This window comes from Physeter macrocephalus, chromosome 1 (genome assembly GCF_002837175.3).
Source record: "Physeter macrocephalus isolate SW-GA chromosome 1, ASM283717v5, whole genome shotgun sequence".
Taxonomy (NCBI): domain Eukaryota; kingdom Metazoa; phylum Chordata; class Mammalia; order Artiodactyla; family Physeteridae; genus Physeter; species Physeter macrocephalus.
The window spans coordinates 87525133-87527911 of record NC_041214.2 but is presented as its reverse complement, the minus strand read 5'-3'; the positions used below and the strand labels follow the sequence as shown (position 1 = coordinate 87527911).

At 35.8% G+C, this 2779-nt stretch overlaps 1 protein-coding gene across 1 annotated transcript in view; it reads right to left on the bottom strand.

Annotated features, from left to right (window-relative positions):
- The window catches only part of DLG1 (discs large MAGUK scaffold protein 1), a 298658-nt gene that overhangs the window by 129659 nt on the left and 166220 nt on the right, over window positions 1-2779 (bottom strand). The gene's annotated exons all lie outside the window — the stretch shown is intronic.

Sequence of the window (2779 nt, the reverse complement as noted above, 5' to 3'; positions counted from 1 at the left end):
ACCACAATGCTATGAGATTAGAAATCAATTACAGGGAATAAAACGTAAAAAAAACAAACACATGGAGGCTAAACAATACGTTACTAAATAACCAAGAGATCACTGAAGAAATCAAAGAGGAAATCAAAAAATACCTAGAGACAAATGACAATGAAAACACGACGATCCAAAACCTATGGGATGCAGCAAAAGCAGTTCTAAGAGGGAAGTTTATAGCTATACAAGCCTACCTCAAAAAACAAGAAAAATCTCAAATAATCTAACCTTACACCTAAAGGAACTAGAGAAAGAAGAACAAACAAAACCCAAAGTTATTCAGAAGAAAAGAAATCATAAAGATCAGAGCAGCAGTAAATGAAATACAAGCAAAGAAGACAGTAGCAAAGATCAATAAAACGAACAGCTGGTTCTTTGAGAAGATAAACTAAATTGATAAACCATTAGCCAAACCCATCAAGAAAAAGAGGGAGAGGACTCAAATCAATAAAATTAGAAATGAAAAAGGAGAAGTTACCCCAGGACCAGATGGCTTCACAGGTGAATTCTATCAAACATTTCAAGAAGAGCTAACACCCATCCTTCTCAAAATCTTCCAAAAAATTGTGGAGGAAGGAACACTCCCAAGCTCATTCTATGAGGCCACCGTCACCCTGATACCAAAACCAGACAAAGACACTACAAAAAAGGAAAATTACAGACCAATATCACTGATGAATATAGATGCAAAAATCTTCAACAAAACACTAGCAAACAGAATCCAACAACACATTAAGAGGATCATACATCGTGATCAGGTGGGATTTATCCCAGGGAATGCAAAGATTCTTCAGTATACGCAAATCGATCGATCTGATACACCATATTAACAAACTGAAGAAGAAAAACCATATGATCATCTCAATAGATGCAGAGAAAGCTTTTGACAAAATTCAACACCCATTTATGATGAAAACGCTCCAGAAAGTGGGCATAGAGGGAACCTACCTCAACATAATAAAGACCATATACGACAAACCCACAGCAAACATCATTCTCAATGGTGAAAAACTGAAAGCATTTCCTCTAAGATCAGGAACAAGACAAGGATGTCCACTCTCAGCGCTATTATTCAACATAGTTTTGGAAGTCCTAGCCATGGCAATCAGAGAAGAAAAAGAAATAAAAGGAATACAAATTGGAAAAGAAGAAGTAAAACTGTCACTGTTTGCAGATGACATGTTACTATACACAGAGAATTCTAAAGATGCCACGAGAAAACTACTAGAGCTAATCAATGAATCTGGTGAAGTTGCAGGATACAAAATTAATGCACAGAAATCCTACCCAAAGCAATCTACAGATTCAATGCAACCCGTATCAAATTACCAACGGCATTTTTTACAGAACTAGAACAAAAAAATCTTAAAATTTGTATGGAGAAACAAAACACCCCGAATAGCCAAAGCAATGTTGAGGGAAAAAAACGGAGCTGGAGGAATCAGACGCCGTGACTTCAGACTATACTACAAAGCTACCATAATCAAGACAATATGGCACTGGCACAAAAACAGAAATATAGATCAATGGAACAGGATAGAAAGACCAGATATAAACTCACGCACCTATGGTCAACTAATTTATGACAAAGGAGGCAAGGATATACAATGGAGAAAAGACAGTCTCTTCAGTAAGTGGTGCTGGGAAAACTGGACAGCTACATGTAAAAGAATGAAATTAGAACACTGCCTAACACCAAACACAAAAATAAACTCAAAATGGATTCGAGACCTAAAGGTAAGACCAGACACTATAAAACTCTTCAAGGAAATCATAGGAAAAATGCTCTCTGACATAAATCACAGCAAGATGTTTTTTGATCCACCTCCTAGAGTAATAGAAATAAAAACAAAAATAAAGAAATGGGACCTAATGAAACTTAAAAGCTTTTGCACAGCAAAGGAAACCATAAACAAGATGAAAAGACAACCTGAAGAATGGGAGAAAATATTTGCAAATCAATCAGCAGACAAAGGATTAAACTCCAAAATATATAAACAGCTCTTGCAGCTCGATATTACAAAAACAAACAACCCAATCCAAAAATGGGCAGAAGACCTAAATAGACATTTCAGCTACATGTAAAAGAATGAAATTAGAACACTGCCTAACACCAAACACAAAAATAAACTCAAAATGGATTCGAGACCTAAAGGTAAGACCAGACACTATAAAACTCTTCAAGGAAATCATAGGAAAAATGCTCTCTGACATAAATCACAGCAAGATGTTTTTTGATCCACCTCCTAGAGTAATAGAAATAAAAACAAAAATAAAGAAATGGGACCTAATGAAACTTAAAAGCTTTTGCACAGCAAAGGAAACCATAAACAAGATGAAAAGACAACCTGAAGAATGGGAGAAAATATTTGCAAATCAATCAGCAGACAAAGGATTAAACTCCAAAATATATAAACAGCTCTTGCAGCTCGATATTACAAAAACAAACAACCCAATCCAAAAATGGGCAGAAGACCTAAATAGACATTTCTCCAAAGAAGACATACAGATGGCCAAGAAGCACATGAAAAGCTGCTCAACATCACTAATTATTAGAGAAATGCAAATCAAAACTACAATAAGGTATCACCTCACACCAGTTAGAATGGCCTTCATCAGAAAATCTACAAACAAATGCTGGAGAGGGTGTGGAAAAAAGGGAACCCTCTTGCACTGTTGGTGGGAATGTAAGCTGATACAGCCACTATGGAGAACAGTATGGAAGTTTCTTAAAAAACTAAAA